At 43.2% G+C, this 18,606-nt stretch overlaps 1 protein-coding gene and 1 long non-coding RNA gene across 4 annotated transcripts in view; both read right to left on the bottom strand.

Annotated features, from left to right (window-relative positions):
• Positions 1-1,100, bottom strand: part of SMAD9 (SMAD family member 9) — a 36,990-nt gene extending 35,890 nt beyond the window's left edge. Inside the window, exon 1 of one of the 3 annotated variants that reach the window (XM_040543524.1) lies at positions 880-1,100. The gene's annotated coding sequence lies outside the window, so the exon portion shown is untranslated. The remainder of the gene's footprint in view (positions 1-879) is intronic. The other 2 variants (XM_040543517.1, XM_040543511.1) reach the window with 2 other exon arrangements.
• A 9,415-nt stretch (positions 1,101-10,515) lies between these two features.
• On the bottom strand, positions 10,516-18,606 carry LOC121063155. Its single transcript, XR_005815852.1, has 3 exons — positions 17,011-18,606; positions 12,032-12,164; positions 10,516-10,649 (listed from the first exon to the last, which is right to left on the bottom strand). It is a non-coding gene; the product is annotated as an uncharacterized LOC121063155 (long non-coding RNA).

Genomic DNA, 18,606 nt, shown 5'->3' with positions numbered 1-18,606 from the left:
CTGAGAAGTTGACCGTTCTGGGCTGAGTTTTTTCCTCATTAATCTATAAAATGCGAGTAATTAACAGCGTGTGTGTGTGTTTGTGAGCATGCAAGCGTGTGTCATTTATTTTTATTCCCACTAAGCCGTCCTTTAAAGCAGCCCTGGCTAGCATCAAATTAATTTACCCATAAAATCAAAGGAGGAAAACGCAGTTGCCACACAATATCGGAATTGTTGCAAATTAGCCAAACTTTGAGCTCCCGAGGCTCAGAGCTGCGGGGGCACGGAGATAGAGCTGGGATGGGTCTGGCTTTGTGGGGGCAAGGGGATACAGCTGGGATGGGGCTGGCTTTGCCATGGGGTGGGCTGCTGGGTTTTGGTAACCAGCACCAGCCAGCGTTTCGGCTGCGGAGCCGAAACCCAGGACGGCGTTTGGTACACAACCAAATCCCCGAAATTCTGCTCGGGAGCGTGTCCAGGAGCGGCATTTCTTGAGCAGCGAGCAACCTCTGAAAGGAAAACTATTCCCAAACGTGTCATGTGGGGATTTTTGTGTTGTTGTTTTGCTTTAGTTTTTTTTTTTTTTTCTTCCCCCCCCCCCCACCTTCTTAAACCAGAAGGAAAGCAATCATAACGGCGGGGAGGCTTGTCAGCGCTAAGCCATCCATAAAAACGCTTTTTTTTTTTTTTTTTTTTTTTTTTCCTCCTCCTTTTCGCTCGCAGCCCTGGCGTCGCCTTGTCTCTGCCTCTGCCCCCGCCGCCCCGGCCCCCTCCCGGCCCCCCAGCGCCGCGGGGACACCGGCACCGGCCGCTGCCCCCCGCCGCCGCCGGTAACTTCGGGGGGACGGCTCCGCGCGGCCCCCGCCCCGGGACGCGGCGGGGAGCCCCGGCTCTTACCTGCCGCCGGCTCGGGCTGGGGTCTCGGTGCCTCGCAGGGAGGGAGCGGGGCTGGGAGCGGGGCTGGGGCTGCAGCTGCGCGGCGGCGGCGGTGGCGGGGCCAGGGCGCAGCGGCAGCGGCAGCAGCAGCCCCGGCCGGCGTCAGTCAGGCGGGAGCCGGCTGCCTGTATTAGTGCGCCGCGCTGGAGCGCCGCCAGCAGCAGCGCGGCCGCCGGCCCGCCCCTGCGCTCCCCCCCCGCCGCCGCCCGCCCCGCGCGCACACACACACATACACTGCTCACAGACACATAGGCTGCTCACACACACACGTACACACACTCCTCACACGCTCACTCACTCCTCAAACACTCCCCCCGCACACACTCCTCACACGCTCACTCACTCCTCAAACACCCCCCCTGCACACACTCCTCACACATTCACTCACTCCTCACACACGTGCACTCCTTACACACACACTCCTCACGCATTCACTCACTCCTCACACCCACCCTCACTCTTCACGCACCCACTCCTTACACACACACCCACTCCTCACACACACACACTGCCACCCACACACTCCTCACACGCTCTCTCCTCACATGCACACTCCTCACGCACACTCAGTCCTCACACACACACACACATGCACTCTTCACGCACCCACTCCTCGCACCCCCACTCCTCACACACTCGCTCACTCCTCACGCACACATGCACAGAGCTCACCCTCCACACCCCCACCGCCCACACTGAACCCTCACCCCATGGCTCTGCTGCCCCCTGCCCCGACAGACCTCTCGCCCCTCACGCACACATGAGCGTGTCCCCACCTCGCACACACAATCATATACACGCTCACACATACACACACACTCACGCACACTCACAGCTCACCCCCTCGCCCAGCCCACCCCACCCATCCCTTCTCTGCCTGTCCCGCAGCCGCCCCAGCCCTGAGGCGCCGCCATTTCAGCTCCCCACCATAGGGGTCCCGAGCGGGGCTGGGGGCAGAGGCCGGGTCCGGGCCCTCCTGGGCTCAGGGGACGCCACTGGCTCCCGCCTCAGGTTCTCCTGTCACCCAGTCACCCAGGCACTGTGTCCTGCAGAAATCCACACACACACAGCTTTCACCCATGGGAGACAGCTGCTGGGGTCCCGCTGGCCGAGCAGCCTGTGCCTTGAATTTGCCGTCCTGAAAATCCGGACCGGTGGTTTTGGGAGCCGGTCACATAGGACTTCCACTCAGCTTTTAACAGCAATGCAAGGAAATAAAACTTTTTGTAAATAGGATTTAGTAATACTTTCACAGGGGCTTTGAATGGTCCTGTCGGTTCATGGGACCGGCCAGAGAACAGCAAACCATTTCTAACCATATGCTAGATTAGCTGTATTGGACAGCATATTGGATTATCTGTAATAAGGACAGGCTGAAAGAGAAATATCGGGTAAGTCCAGTCACTACGGCCACTTATACAGGAGGACACCAGAGACAAAAGGTACTTGTGAATTTAAGGCTCTAGGCGATGCTAGGAATAGGTTCTGGCTGAACCTGCCTCTGATTGCATTGAGGGTTCCAGTTAAATTGCACTGAGCCTTTTGAAGTCAATCAATAAATATGATTAAAGATATCATCCTGCTGACATTTTCGCCAAATTTTTTTTCCTTGTAAAACATGACAGAAAAGCTAATGCAGTTTGTGTAGACATCAGAAAGCCACAATGGAATTACAGCTCCGCAGTGCAAATTCATCAAGGCATGTGTGTGTGAGGGTTGTGAGGGAGAAGGGGGATGTAATGCAACTCCCTGAATACCTCTCTTTGCCACTTTGGTCCAAAACATCTTAAAATATCAGCTGCTTCCCCACTGCTGTCTCCCTTCTCCTGCAGGAGACTTCTTGACAGATGAGTGGCAGAAGAGACGCTGTTATTTATAAATCACTGTAAACATTTATGAAGTGCCAATCACACATCCTAACTCGGCGTGACTTGAGATTTTACATCCACAATGCTGTTTATTTTTAACTTATGCACTTAAAACATCAATCTGTAGAAAGATTATGAGGAAAGTAATATTATCACATCAAATACATCCACACTATGATAGAGGAGTTGCGTATTTAGGTCTAAAACCTATCAGTCAGGCTCCCTGTTTAGACCTTTCTGTTAATCCTGCGCTCTTCCCCTTGCAAGTGGTGGTGCTGCCACAGAGCGCCATGTAGGTGAGGATGCCCTCCTTCAGCCTGCACACCATGCAGACTTCTTTTCAAAAAAAAACCACGAACAAACCAAAAAACCTTCAGTTTCTGCTCCTCTGCCCTGCTAGCCTTAAATCTGGTTAAGGTGCATTGGCTCGTGCTTGCTGTTGAGTAAAGCCAGACACAGACAGTTACGGTGGCTCAGCTGAGGTGTGGTGTGTAACTTTCTGAGGCATGACTACTTGGTCATGAATCCCAGGGCTTTCATACCTGAGTTCTGCCAAATCTCACTGCATCTATTCCAGGTGCTAAAACTTCTGGTTTCTCATTCATCTTCTCATAAGTGCTGCTGGCAGCGAAGAGGAGGCAGAACAAGGTGGTCTACACTCCCACCCACTGTGCTATCCCCAGCCCATCTTCCTTGGTGGTGTGAATTAAAATGCCAGTTCTGCTACTGGAGATGCCCCAGCCAGGAGGGGACAGCAGCAGGTGGACACTGCCTAGATTTCTCAGTCAGTCTGTAAATCTTTACTTTGATAGTAGCTTTGAGTCAGACTCAGATTTGTAAAACAGCTAGATTGCATTCATGTGTGGTGCCAATTTTAACTGCAACATGTTGAAAAAGTCTAGTTAAGACGTCAAGCGAGTATACAGATTTCTAGAATTTGATACACTACCAATCATACAAATTTTTCATATATGGCTGTATTTCAGGTTATACTGTTTTATTACAGTGGCTGAATATATGCTGGCATTACCTGTCATCTGCTAACCTACTGACCTATGTATCTTCTCAGGAGCAAGGCTCATATATAACAGCTCATCTTCTCCCCTCTCTCCACACACACTTTAAATCCCTTCCCTAAAGACCAAATCTTTGCCCACGTGGCTTTCAAATCCTGCGTTCTCATTTTCAGGATCTACTCTAACCCTTCTTCTGCTGGTGTCACTCATCACCTGTCAGTCACCTGCCCCGCCTAGGCTCTGCTAATTCCGTTCCTCATGTGCTGTTATCCCTCCTAAGTGCCTGATTTCCTATCCTGCCCCTTGTAAGTGAAAAAGCCCAACTTTGACCTGCACACAGTATAACCTTCCTTCTCTAATCCTATCCTCTAAAACATGAACCAACCTCCTTTACTCATAAACCAAAACCTGGTTTGGTCTGCATTTTGTCTTTTTATGCTGGATAGCTCTGTAAAGAAAAACATGAGTAAAGGAATATGTAGAAAACTATGAAGACTGGATGAAGCTGTGAAAAGGAAGGAAGGCTCCTATTTTTTATTATTATTGTTTTTTATTATTTTTTTTCAGCACAGACACTGTGTAATATGCATAGAATAAAATGAATTTTCTACTTGGAAGGGACTGCAAGTTCCCAAGAGCTGTAAGTACATCTACTCCGTGTATGTACTGTTACAGGGCTCCAGTGAAGTGCTGGCACAGTCCACCACCACCAAACAAGAAATAACTGTTGCAGCAGCAGTGTTGTACGTCCTGCTGTGGAGATAACCTCAACCCACTCCAAGTGTGCTGGCATGGGCACGAGAAAAACTCCAGCCACAGCACCACGGATTTGCTATGAGTTACATTTTCCTCGTGGGCTTTCTCTAGGCAAAGACAAAGCAGACACTTGCTTTTGGCAGCGGATTCCTGGGAACAGCGACATAGCTGTGGTTCTGCTGCCTGCTTTGCCTGTGCCAGAGCCCTGGAAAGCGAGAGTTGTTCCCGTAGCTGAGGGTGGAGCCAGACGTGCAGGGCAGCATTGCTGAGAAAAAGAAGAAGGATGACTCCTTCAAGTAGAAGCAATCACCATCCCTCAGTGGGTGCGTGAACAAGATCAAACCATGTCAGGATGCCTACCTCCACTCCTTTTGTTCCCCTTCTCTCTAATTGTAGGGCCAGAGCAGCCTCAGCCCCTCATCCTTGGATTCGGCTAAGTCTGATGTTGCTTGGGTTGTTGAGAGGCTTCAAGCTTGCTCAGTTTACCCAGTTTTTCACAGGTTGCTTGAGGATATCACTATCCAAACAGAGGTCTGAGCAGCTTGGGCACATCTGTATCAGGTTTTAAATAGACACTTGAACCATCAGGGAGTCTTCTGCCACACATCTTTTCCAGCACCGGCAGAATAGGACACTTGTTCCGTACAAACATGCTTCATGCTGCTCACATCAATTTTCTGCATGTTTGTGGCGTAAGATGCTAGTTCTCAGAAGAAAAACAGGTGGAAAAAGCAGCTGTTATCTTATGCAACAAGTTGGTGAATGCAGCATTGCAGAGACTGTGCTGGACAGCTGGTTTCTCTGTTCCCTCACAGCAAAGACATCAGAAATACTATTGTCTCACTACGCTTTGCTTCGGCCCCTAGAAGTGAAGCTATAAATTCAGAGAAGCTGAAGATGGAGGCAGGCAGACAGGTTCGGAGATGCACGACTAAAGGGAGAGAAGGAGAAAAGGGAATCAGTAGAGTGGACGTGTAACAAGAAGCACCTGAGAAGACTGTATAATAATAGCAGACTGTATAATAATAGCACAGAAATATTGCTGTGTAATAACAGCACAGAAATACTGGGAGGCACTGGGGTGAACAGGCTGAGTGGCTTCACGTACTGCCACCAGAATGTGGATTCTGTCCTTTTTTGGGTCAGACAACCAGCAAGATCCAAAATTTGTCATTTAGCTTCATGGCACTTTTCATCCAGATTCAAAAGAGGTGTCAAGAGGTAAATGAGCAGGCTGATACGGACAAATGAAGATAAACTTTCAGTTACCAACCAAAAAAAGACTCAGAAAAACATTTAAACTGGCTGCAACTGAATTTAATGCAATTTGTAGAATTGGAAAGGATGATTTTTTCTAGCCAGCACTGTAATTGAGCTAAAGATATTGTTCTGTGTATGCAAGTACCTGCTGAAGCAGCTGCATAAGAATGAAGTCATATTATTTGTGATTAAAGATTTTAGGGGCAAATTCTACTCTGAGCTACAAGGACATAAATTTGAAGTAATTCCACTGAAAGTTGTCATCATCTAATTTCCTTTTTTTTTTCTTTCTTTTTCTTTTTTTTATCCACATACCAAGACCTGACTTTAGACCACCAAAGTTTTTAATGGATTGAGGTCCAGCAACCTGTTTTGTTATTCATGCTGTGTTTCTTTTCTGCTGCAGAAAGGAAGACTCTGAGATGCTCAGAATGATGTGTTGTTGCGATATCTTTTTATTCAAAGAGATATGGCTAAATCCCAGACTACAAGATCTTCCTGTTGATGGTCTTTTTCATCCTCCTCAAAACTATGAGACCACGTGGAGGAAGAGGACAGAGACATGTCCCTGTGCTGCTGTACTGGACAGGGACTCCTGTACTGTACTGCACTGGGACTCCAGACTGACCTCAGGTCAGGACTGTGACCTGTGGATGAGTCCTCACAGGAGCAGGTACACCCCAAAGCATCTCTGGCCATGAATAAGTCCACTCCGGAGCAAAGTGCACCTCAAAGCCTCTGTGGCCACAAATAACTCCATGCCACAGCAGGTATACCTTGCAGTGTCTGAGTTTGTGGATAAGGCCGTGCCAGAATACCTCAAAGCATCTGTGGCTATGGATAAGTCCACGGCACAGCAGGCAGAGCCCTGAAGGGACTGTGGCTCATGGTTAAGGCCATCCCGGCATAGGCACACCTCTAAGGGACTGTGGCCAATGGAGAAGCCCAGGCTGGAGCATGGGCGAGGGGAGGAGTTCACTGCAATGCCAACCGTGTAGCCTGGTCTGAAGGGACCAGGGATGGAGATTGTGATGGATATACCTTTAAATTCTTGCAACCCATGACCTGAGTTGCATGTTACAGGAAGTCCTACAGCAGGAACCACTCAAACCAGTGGAGGATGAGCCTTGCAAGACAGTTCAAGTGCAGCAGTGACCCAACCTGAGCTGGCTTTGGAGCTCCATAACTCCATGCAGCTCACTGCCTCTCCTGCCCTGAGCAACCACCACAACAGATAGAAGCTCAGTCATGGATTAAAACAACTCAGTGGACATTTTAAGAACATTTCACAGGGGTGGTCCTTAGACTAAGGGAATGATATCAGTGTATTAATTGAAGGGTGGATGCATTGGAAAGTGTGGGACCTGAGCATGACATAAACAGTATGGAATAAGGGATGATTATTGCCATGGTTTGTCTGGGATAGAGTTAATTTTCTTTGTAGAGGCTCACACAATGCTGTGTTTTGGAGTTTTGTAGAAATAATGGTGATAACCCACTGATGTTTTGGTTGTTGCAGAGCAGCACTCACACAGAGCCAGGACTGTTCTGCTCCTTGTGCTGCCCTGCCCGCGGGGAGGCTGGGGATGCACCAGGAGCTGGGAGGGGACACAGCCAGGACAGGTGAACCAAACTGGCCAAAGGGATATCCCATACTGTTTGGTATCATGCTCAGAAATAAAACTGGGATAAGGAAGGGGGGACATTGGGAGTGATGGCATTTGTCTTCCCAAGAAATTGCTGTGCATGCTGAGCCCTGCTTTCCTGGAAGTGGCTGAACACCTGCCTGCTGATGGGAAGTAGAGAATGAATTCCTTATTCTGCTTTGCTTGTGTGTGTGGTTTTTGCTTTCCCTAGTGAACCGTCCTTAACCCATGAGCTCCTGAACTTCTACCTTCCCAATTCTCTCCCCCATCCCACCTGGGGAGAGTGAGCAAGCAGCTGGGTGGCACTTAGCTGCCTGCTGGGCTTAAACCACAACATCTACCTTTGCATTTGTTGTATGTTTCCATAACAACGTTGATGACTTAGTAAACCTTAGAAGGTAAATTCTGTAAGGATTCTGTTTCCATTCTGTTTAGCCAGCAAGTGCTGAAATGTGTAATCAGAAATCACTTCCCTGCAGTTTGCCTGACCTGGCTGAAGTCTCAGTCTCAGCTGGCGTTGGTTCAAGACCCAGTGTAATTCCTTGCTTTTACTTCACCTTCCGAACATTATGCCTGATGTTGGGAAGATTCAGAGGAACTGTCAGCCATTTCACCTGATTCCACTCTTTATCCTACTAGTCTGAACAGTTTTCTTGTCATTGAAAATTTGCTTGGAAGAAAAGAAACAGTATTTAAAGATACAATATATAAAGATACACAAACATCCAGAGGCAAAGGGAACCTCTGACTCCACACGTACCCAGAGATCCTGAGACTTCCCTGAATTTTGGCTTCAAAGCCAATGGCTATGGATGAGCTAGAGCAAATCTTCTGGAAAAATGTAAAGATTTTGAAGTCTTTAGTGATGGAAAATCTATTACAAGCCTTGTTAAATTGTTCCATGGTTAGGTTTATCCTTCCTGTAAAGAACAATGGTTATCACTGAATACCTGGCTGAGATGATGACCAAAAGCTCTTTAGATTCCAGGTTAGACTCCCCATCTTCTCATGTGTCTGCCTACATTATTTCTTGCACTTCACCTTACTTTTAAGCACGCAGAAACATGCACTGTTTTCTTGCACCAGGCTTACAGGCAGATATTGGAATAAATTCCCTATCAGTGGGGAGAATCTCTCCCATAGAAGAGCAGATTAGCTAACAGTCTGTTACCTGGTCCTTCCTTGGAAACAGGGTGGGAGAGATGGAGTGGTCCGGAGGTCCTCACCTGCCCTATTTACAATCTGACTATGTTGTCCCCTGAATTTTTTCTCTCCCCTTTTTACCGAAGCCATAATTTGTGTCATTAGCAAAATTTTCTATATCAACTTCATAGTTAGTTCTGGGTCATTGTTAAAAACGTAGTTAAATACTGCAAGGTTAAGAAATGATCTCTTTGGGCCCTCATTAAAAACCTATCAGGTTGATAAAATTTTCCCCATTTATGGTGGCATTTTCAGACCTAGGAGCTAGTCAGTTTTTAATCAATTTAGAGTAATACAAATTCAATACAGCTTACATTAATTTCCTAATTAAAATGTCAGGTAGCATGAAGCTGAATACCTCTGGAAAGTCTGTAATATCAGACCCATTTCCTTTACCAGCCAAACTTGTAATTCAGTTTTAATTTCACCAGATATTTTTTGCTGACTGGTGTTACTCACATTGTCCCCCCTTAATTTTAATAACTAAGACCTGTATGAACAGTTAATCACCTCACTCATTCCATCTATCTCCTTAAAAATGTTGATATGATATTAGCTGTCTTCCAGTCTAACTTTTCCAGCCTTCCCAAACCTGTTGAAACAACGCACATGGGTCAGAGAGCTCCTCAGCCTGCACATTTAAAATTCTTGAGAGCAAGGTATAAAGAACTGATGATTTCACAGTGACTTACATTAGACTTCGCTTTTTATCATCATCTTCAACTACTGCTAAAAGAGAAAACATATTAGCTTGCCTAATAATACCTAATGTTTCATGTAATGATACCTAATGTATCAATTTCAGTTTTTTTTTCAGATCCTTTTTGAATGGTCTTTGCTCTATTACTCACAGTTCCATCATTTCCAGCCAGTAGTATCATTTCCAGCAACAATATTAATTGTTGTTCAAAGGACTTAATTTCTGAGATGCTTAACTCATTCCTTACTGTTAATTCTGCTAGCCGTGGATTTCTTTTGATTCGCCTTCTTGTTTTTTGTTTTTTGTTGTTTCCTAAAATCTCTATTTCTTTTTTGTCTCCCATGTTTTGTAGAATCACAGAATCATAGAATCATTCAGGTTGGAAAAGACCTCTAAGATCTAAGTGCAACCTATATTTGCATTCGTATCCCTTCTGAGTCTGTCTGTTCTCTGTTAACTAGAATTGCCTCTGTTCTCAGTTGGATTGTGGTTTTTAAAGCATCTCCTTGAATGTTTTAGGCACTTCCTAATTATTATTCCCTTTGCTATTTATTTTTTCTTTTCAGCTGATTTAGCTTTTAACTGTTTTCAGCTTTGTGAGACTGGCTTTTTCCTTTTTGTTTTTTTAAATTACCAAGTACATGTACGGCTGTCTGGTTACATGTCACAAATAAAATCAAGTCACAATACCTTGCACTTAAGCAATCTCTTTTAACTTCACGTTAGATTTCTCTACAAGTCAAGACTGAGTCTAACACATACTCGTTTCATGTTAGAGACAGAATTTTGGGGGCTAGGAAAGTAATCTTTATTTAGCAGAACTTGTCATGTGACATTATTAACCTGAGAGGATATCCTTCCTGACCCTTCCTGGAAGTACGTTTAAAAGTGAGACTGTAGACATTTGGCCATGTTTTTAATGAAGAATAGGTATGAAGAAGACCAACATGTTTTGAAGTATATTTTAAGAGCATGGTCAGCTTAACCTACTAAGTTCTGTTCGTGCCGGGCTTTTTCCATTCAAAACTCAGCTGAACTCGTTCCACCTACAGAACTTTGGTGCAAAATAGATAGCAAATGCTTTTGTCCTTATGATATTAAGGGATTGGCATTTGGAGGTATTACCTTAGTAGCCTGTGAACTTCTTAATATTTCTCAATGTATTTCATCTTTATAAACCAGCCATACTGAAGCAGTGATCCCTAGAAAATCCTTGTATGTTTATTTAGGAGGCATGGTTATTTGGATCCTCAGAAGCTCATGTGGTTTCTTCATATTTTTGCTGTAGAAAGGAAAAAAATACTAGTCATGACATCAGGTTGGTAGGTTGGTAACATTCTGCTTTTTTTTTTTTTCCCCACCTTCTTCTGAACTTACCTCATTAACAAACGTCTCAAAATAGAAAGGATAATCTCTGTAAAGATATGCACAGACTCATTTTGGAATGTCATTTGAGACTCTCCTCACTGAATGCTGTCCACAAACTTTGCTCTCCAGATGAAAACATTAAAAGATGTTCAGAATTAATGTTGATGGCAAGCATCTCCTTAATAATGTTTTATTTTAAAACACTCTCATGTTTTAAACAAAGACAGTATATATGCCTTCCAGGGGAAAAAAGACATCTCTATAAACTAGTCTATTTAAAACTTAAAATATAATGAGAGGGAAAAAACATAGTAATATTTGACAGACAAGAACATTTTACTGATAAGCACAGTTTATTTGTGCAGTGTTGGCATTAAAGCAGGATACAGTGAGTAGAAGGGAAAATGCCGTTTGTATTAGAAAACTCACTGTATTTTAATTAAAAACTTGATTTATATGGATCAGATTTATCTGTATTTTCACTATCTGGCAGAAGTAAAAAGAGTCTCGTAAACTTGTAGTTGCTTCAAGCAACAGGGGTCAAGCAATGCACCATTTTACCATGTGGTTGCTTTAAAACAAGTTGGGGACCGACTGAATATTTTGCCTAGGGGCTCCAAGAAGAAAATTGTTGCGCTCCAATCCACTCCTTGGAAATAAGTTAACAGCAGTTCTCTTGGAGATCATGATGTTATTTCTACTCTGTAGAACCATTAGCAGTGGTCTGTTTGAAGGTCTATGCCTTTCAAAGGGAGATGCGTTTGGTAATTTATACCCTGATTTTAAAGTTGACTGCAGTTTATGCGCACTACCACCATTTTTCAATAAGTTATAGATCAAGCAGTTATTAAGTAAAGATTGCAAGATTAAGCATGTGATAAATTCACTCCCCTGGGAATCACCTGGCAGCAAATACCAGGCCCCGCATTTAATCAAGTTATCAGAGAAGCTGAATTACATGAAAATCTTTTTAACAATATCAATTCAATTAATATTTTAGACAGCAAAAATATACAAATCATAATGAATATTTTTATACCTACAAAGATTTTTTAATCCACTCAATACCTAACACAAAATACTTTGAGATAGCACACTAGTCTTACAGTTTCTGGTCTTACCATAAAATAATAGTGGGAGAAGCAACTGTTTTCCTATGTAGGAAAATAGGTGAACATTTAAAGATGTGTCACTAAAAATATACTTCCAGATATATCACTATACAAAGTTGGGACAAAAAAAGTAAGTATCTATCCCTTAATTCATGAAGCAGTTACTTATTTTCTAGAATCTTACCATGTTTGCATGACAGGGATGTACAGTGGTGCATATACTGTTGTCTTTTTATGTCTCTTCATCTTTTTCTGCCTTCCAGTGCATATTCCAAAAATTCTTCTCACTCCTTCCACAGGTACTTCTGGTCAAATGCCTATAAAATGAAGCATTCTTTGTTTGTTTTGTGGCTTCTGAAGTTTTATTTCCCTCTATCACAAGACTTAAAGGCACCATATTCTACAAACTATCACATTTAGATGCAGTGAAACCCCATGTTACTGCGCACTAATGTAATAATGAGAAATGTAATTAAAGTCACTACTATAATAACATCTTATCGGAATGCACAATGAAGATAAACTTGCTTATTCCAGAGACAGAGGGCTTATTGCATAGGAAGCAGTTTGTTCTGATGGATTCTTTGATCTACAACCAGTATCTTTGTTAACTGGGAGGGTGGGGAAGGGCTTGGTATATATTGCTACATTTTCCTTCAGCTGCCAAGCAAAGAATAATTAAAAATAAGGGGGGCTTCAGGATCAAAGAAATGGAAAAAGATACGTTGCCTAGTGGCTGAGGGAAAAAGTTTTTAAAAAGATCTTCATTAGTAAATATTTAGATGGCACAGATGCTGAATAAACACCTCGTTTAGCTAGACTTCAGCAGAAAAATTACTTTGTGAAAAAAAGAATATCAAAAGACTCAAAAGAAAAAAATAAAACTAGGTTGGTGGCAAGTATGTAAACTGTGTATAGAGATACCGCAACTATGCACAAGGTATCAAGTTTTCTTCATAAAGGGCAAGAAATTGCTCTGACTCATCTCTCCATATTTTGTACACAAGTGAGACTGGATGGCAACTGAAAGCCTCAGAGACGTTTCAGAAGTCATCCCTGGGAATGGGGTGAGATAGTGTCAGCCCACTGGCCCTTGGCACCATGTATCTCAAACACGTAGGATCAGCTAGCTCCAGTCTCTCCCAAAGGGGCCACTAAGAAGCTCAGGGAAATAAAGAAGAAAAGGAGTGATTTCTTTTTCTCTGTTTAAGGCATGCCAAAGCTAGAGCACAGCATTAATAGTTTATTCCAAATGCTTAAACACTCGGTGCATGGTTCCATGTTTGCAGAGTCCAAGTGGAAATGACTCAGCACGAAAAAAAAAAAAAAGAAAAAGAGCAGGCTGCCCTGTTGTAATTCACATAATTAAAATATTCTGCCTAAATGCATTACATCTCCCCACACACATCAAAGGCTTGTGTTTCCTCAAACTCTCCATTTACATTTAGGGAAACCAGAGTTCTTAAGCTCTTAAGAGAGAGTAAATATGATGTGGCCTGGGCACCTCTGCCTTGGTGTGGATAACAAATCACAAGGCTGTGTAAAATACAAGGTCCCAGGCAATGATGCCTCATATTTAATACGTACTGCAGCAGTGCTACAACTCAGTTACCCTTTGCTGTGCTAACAGCAGTGCACCTAATGCTGTTTGCATGTTAGCCTGTATTGACATGTGCCTGCAATAGGGCACCTAGGTCCCTTGATGATCTACACCATCATCAGTCCCACTGCGTAGGAAAACGAGGTTGCAGGTGTCAAGGGATCAGCACAGGAATTTATATCCTAGCTGGGGGTGAGTGATTTTTGTCTTACTTGGGTTTTGAAGGGTGGGTGGGGAAGTTCTGGGAACTGGGAGGCTTCCTAGAGGGGTGGCACTTCGGACAGGACAAGGGCCTGCTGTGCCACTGGTGGTGGTAGGTTGGGGCTGCCCTTCTTTCCTCCTGGATTAGATAAAATCAGTGAAGACTTTCTGCACCAGTTTGTGTGAGGAATTCACTGTCTTACCTAGCAGCCTCCATGTTGTGGAGAATGCAGGTGGAGAGGCTGCAATATAGGGAAATAAGGATTCAGAGATCCTGGTGTGAGGAGAGCAGCAGCCGTAGGTTTTGGTCCAGAAAAGAGAGTTACAGTCATAGCAGGCCGTATCAGGTCAAGGAGGCCAATCGATGCAAGCATGGAGAATGGATAAAAAGGCAGCAGTCTTAGGAGAAAAGCTGGATGTTTTTCTCCTTCTAAAGCCTTCTATAGCCCTGTTAGCCAGGCCTAGGCCTAGGTCAAGGACACTGGGGATGTGAGAGGAGTGATGTAGGGGCCAGGCTGTGGTGGTGGTACCCCCTGCCTCTAGGTGTCAGGTCAGATCTTTGCCTTAGGGGACAGTTTTCTGGCTCCCTGTGTGACTGACAGGGTCAAGAGCCTTTCCTGGTGGGGTCAGCCACTCCAGAAGCTGGAGTCTCTCACCTGGCCCATATTCCCCATGTCTGATGCCTACAGGGTAGCCTCATACAGGGTTAGTGACGTGGCTCTCTCTCTATACTGATGGTAGGGAAACTGTATGGCAATTTCTGGTTTGATTTTTATGTTTAGGGGAGCAAAGCCATTTGGAGTCAGCTGCTAGAAAACACATGTTGTGGAGGTGTGTTTCAAGAGGCACTTGACTTGCAAGAGGGCTTAACAAGGGACTTGCAACCTCGTTGTAGGAAAGTGAGCACCAAACCGTCTTCTGAGGCAGGTAGGAAGTAGAGGCTGTGTTACTACAGTAATGTAATGGTTACAGCAAAACGGAGCAGAGAGGTTCTGAGTCCTCCTTAGCTTAAAAAAAATTAACCCTTGGTACCACTGAGCTATTGTTTAAATTGGGCTGTTGTTCAGCAGAAGGTGCAAGACTCTTGAGGACACAGACTAAGTGGAGAAGTACAGAAGTACTTTTTTTTTTTTTTTTTTTTTTTTTTTTTTTTACGGAGGAACATGTTTGAAAATGGAGATTCTTGGTTCTCGTCCATGTGCTGGGAACTGCTTCACAACACTTGCCTGTCAAGTCATTGAATAAAATGCATCTGCAGCACTGGAAACAAGACCCAGGACTCCTTTCCCAAGAGGATATTTAAACTTTTCATTGGAAAAGATTTAAACTTTTCATTGGACATATTTTGTCAGCAATGATTTTATTACTCAGTGGCTATTAATCATATGCCTTACTGTGGCATTCATATTTCAAGTCATTAGCCTTTTACTTTCTGGCAAAAATGTAGTAGATCTGCGAGACTGACTGTTCCCTGCTGTTGAAAAATCCATGGCATCATAAAACTTGAGAAGTCTTGCACTAATACAATCAATTTACTAAATGACATCTATATTCGAAACGCAGTGTGCATGTATATTGCTTCACAACAGAAAACAAAACACTGGTGGCAGTGCCTGTTCTGGCAATTGTTGAGTTTCTTGTATGTGAGGGTCTGTTCCCTCAGACTTAGTGGCATTTACAACTATGAAGCTGTGTTGCCACATAACATTTTGTTGTCAGGTTTGTATCTTAGCAAAATTATGATTACATCTTTTTTTGTTTGTTTGTTTTTTAAATATTATTTCATTATTTGTTGGTTATGAAAGATAATGTTCGCCATTGACTTTACATCCAGTGAATGTTTCCTATAAGCCTTTTTGCTGTGTAAAGCAAAGGCATAGGAAATGTAAGCCAATTTATTTTGAAGCTCTTAACTGTCTTACTGTCTACAGAGAAAACTGCCACCGTATGTGCATTGCTTACTTTGATCTGGTCTCTTCCTTGAGAATGAAAAATTAATCTATACAGGATACAGTCCTAACTGTATGGGATTCAATTGTGAGTGAATATAAATGCAGATCAAATTAGGAGTAAAATGTTGACAAGTCTCCAGAAGAACATGGAATCTCAAATGAAAGAATGAAGCTTTTGTGGAGCTAGGAATGTGAATTTCCTAAGAAACTTTCAGCATCCTTGTAAATTACTGTCCAGGCACAGTTGAGAATATCAGTCTACATGCTTTCTAACTTTTCCTAATTCTGAAGTTATCTGACTGAGCTTTATGAATGACCACTCTGCAAATGTTTTCACAAAACATTTTGCTTGATGGAAAAATAAAAGCTCTTGCACATTGCTCAATCTGGTGCAACTGTATTATGCATTAGATTTGCACTTAGTAGCAAAAGTATTCTCCCCAAAGTAATCACTGCACATAATAAAACATCCTTAAAGTGGGGAATTGGTGTTGGGAATTGATTGGTGTTGACTGTACACCTACTGAGCTATATGCATAATGCTTATATTAATAGAAAGGAGAGGAGCTAAAACCCCAGGATTTTTAGAGCAGCCTGCAGAAAGGGTAAATGGGGTCAATGAAATCACTTCATCCCCCCCGTGAGTGCTTGTTATTCACTGTGAGGAGCTTTTATTCCAACATATTCAAATCTTTTGCCCTAACACTGGAAAATTCAGAAGTCTTTTTTTTTTTTTTTTAGTGTAAATAAGTTATCATGCCCTTCTTCCAGACTAGGGATAGATTGATGTACTGTGTAATCTTGAATAAATCAGAATTTTCCAGGAATAGAAAGAATGCTTCATTATTTTATAACCCAGAGAAATCAGTAGATGTAAAATTAGATTCCTTTAAACATGCAGGTCTGTTCAAGCCACTCCTGAAATTCCTTTGTGATGGGGGAGGGTGCATGTAGCAAGAGCAACCTTCCCTCACTGTTTTCTCTGAAACTGTTTCAGTATTAGAGGTACAGCATCCATGGTTTGGGGGAATGGAGTGGGCCTTGCACTAGATTTTTCTTCCTTTTCTTCCTAGTTTTCTAAGTGTAAGGTGCAGTCCCATTCTCTCTCCTTTGCATGATTCTTCAGGTGGAACTCGTTTCTAGGGTACCTGAGCAGTGACTCTGTATTTGGGACTTTATCATGATCCTCTTTTATTATCTGGAGAAGGCAACATACAGGGTAGGAAGTTAGCTGTACCATTAATTAACTCCTTTGATAAGTGAACCAAAAAGGTCCATATTTTTTTGCCACGGGATCACTTGCACTATATGCAAATAGAGGTGTGGGTGTAAGAATTTCAGACATATCATGTAAGTTGAGGCAATGCATGAATCTATGAATAGTGCACACAAAAGTTGCATAAATCTTACATATTCCTGTGCAGTCAGCTGTTTCTTCTGTAGCTTTCTAGCAAATACTTGAATGAGATTGCTTGCTGTCTCCTTGATGAGAGTAATTGGTGCTTTTTGTAGTCCCACTGCAACACTCCTGCAGAAAACTGGTCATTTTTCTTCTGTTCCTGTTCTTATGAAGCATTTTATTGAGAAAATAAATTATCAAGAATAGTAGAATTAGACATAACACCAGAAAACATTTTTCTTAGACCAGAATTTTACTGTTTGATTGAAAAACATTAAGAGCTGCTCTAACCTCATCTGTGCTTAAACTCTCATTATCACGAAAGCTTCTACCAGGCAGAATCTAGCCAGACTTGTAAAACTACTAAGGAAAAGCTGACACAGTGGATTAGCACTTCCAAAACTTATGACTTGGCTTAAAGACTGGAAGATGGCCATGGATATGGTTTTGGTTTTTTGTTTTTTTGGCAACAAGATACAAAAGTTATCAGCAGTTCTGATGTTGAGACCTTAAATGGCATCAGACCTAGTCAGCCAAAAAGAGTTAGAAATTCCTTGTGGTTTTGACCTGGTTCCTGGTTTGACAGCAGATGATTGAGTGCATGCAGCAGGGTAGCTCATGACAGTCTGTGCAACTGAGGTTGCAATGTGGCTACAGGATGAAGCCTGTCCTTGACATAATTGAATGACTCCCATAGCTAAACCTCTCTCTACTTAATGAAGATAGGAAGATAAAGATTTGTCCCACATGTGGAAAGCTGCTTTCCAGAGACCACGTAAAGTGAATTTGCCAAAACTGTTTGCAGAGCTGAATGACTCTTCATCATCCTGTGGTTCAAACAGCTCTTCTGATCTCCAGTCCAAAAGCTGACACTCGGTATTTCTCTTTGTTTTGTAACGGGATCTTTATACAGACTCAGAATAACCCCAGATGAAACATTAGAACATGGCAAAAAACAGATGGGAATTCCAGAGTTAATGTCACCTCATTCTTAAAGAATATTGTACAGAACATGCCAGCAACAAAGGCTTGGATTCAGTCTAGATTTTGAAGCTCATTCTACTAAAACAACAAACTTCTGAAAGTTCAAAGGAGGACAGTGATCTTAATCTTGATAGCAGAATATGAAGACACAAGGAAGGTAGAGTCTGACAGGTGGAAAGGCATAGACCTGAGAGGGACTTAAGGTCATGTAGGTAAGAGGGAACACCTGTGCCTATGCCATTTCTGGAGGACATGTCTGTTCGGCAACTGTTTCTTGAATACTAAGTGTGTGCATAGAAAGAGACTGAGTTTTAAATTATTTGTATAATTTGCTGCTTGTATGGCAGTGCTGGGAAGAGTGGTAGAGTTGTAGACAACTGATAACCACCCACAGTCTGTTAGAGAGGTTATGACCGAGTGGTGTTTATTGATGGTATAACAAGCCCTTAGAAAAGGTATGAGACTTGGGAGGCCCGATGCAATACCTGGGAGCTGCTGGAAGTCTATTCGAGTGACTTTCCTCATGACTTGTCTGAAGCATTTCCTAGGGGCCTGCTGTAAGAATGCTTACAGAATCAGAATCACAGAATCACAGAATCGTCTAGGTTGGAAGAGACCTCCAA

The sequence above is a fragment of the Cygnus olor genome, chromosome 1, assembly GCF_009769625.2.
Source record: "Cygnus olor isolate bCygOlo1 chromosome 1, bCygOlo1.pri.v2, whole genome shotgun sequence".
Lineage (NCBI taxonomy): Eukaryota > Metazoa > Chordata > Aves > Anseriformes > Anatidae > Cygnus > Cygnus olor.
The sequence above is the reverse complement of the archived record's forward strand: the minus strand, read 5'-3'. Positions and strand labels throughout refer to the sequence as shown.